The sequence below is a fragment of the Parasteatoda tepidariorum genome, chromosome 6, assembly GCF_043381705.1.
Source record: "Parasteatoda tepidariorum isolate YZ-2023 chromosome 6, CAS_Ptep_4.0, whole genome shotgun sequence".
NCBI classification, from domain to species: domain Eukaryota; kingdom Metazoa; phylum Arthropoda; class Arachnida; order Araneae; family Theridiidae; genus Parasteatoda; species Parasteatoda tepidariorum.
Genome location: NC_092209.1, coordinates 83,212,397 through 83,213,116, shown reverse-complemented (window position 1 = coordinate 83,213,116; position 720 = coordinate 83,212,397).

Below are 720 nucleotides of genomic sequence, written 5' to 3'. Positions count from 1 at the left end.
CCTGAGGATGATCCGAAGACATGCCATCACAATTTTGATCCTCCGCAGAGGGGATGGCACTCTCGCTTCGGTAGCCCGACGACCTGCACGCGAAGTCGAGCACTTTACGGCAGAACAGTTTAACGAGGACCAATACCGCCCCTCCTCGGTCCCCACGCAGACTGATCCAAGTGGTCACCCACTCGCACACAGACCGCAGCCAGTGATGCTTGACTTCGGTGATCTGCTGGGAAACGTGTCTTAACGATCAGTCCACTGCGGGACTTAATTTATTGGAATTACATTCATTTTCAGGCTTGTGTGCTCAATTTAAGCTTATAAATCTTTGTCAAATAGAAGGACAGATAGAACAATACAGAGAAGGACAGCCCGAAGATGCATCTAAAGATGCGAAGATGTGAAGATCACGCTGTTACCCTAGATCAGGGATGGGCAAACTTTTTTGGTCGTGGGCAAAAAATCTAGAAAAAAAAGTTTGGTGGGTCGAGTAAAAACTTCTGAAATAGAATAAAGTCAATTCATCATTGAGTGCATGTCACTCTACATCAACTTTGCGATCTTTAGTTGCCATTTTGGGATAAAAAATGTTTACAAATAACTCAAAAAGGCAGTAGCCATTTTATACATTTAATAATTTCACCATTATTTACAATGACGTTGTATGTGTGCAACCTTTCCATACGCAGTAAATTATGTTAGAGCTCGAGCCGACAGAAAAAT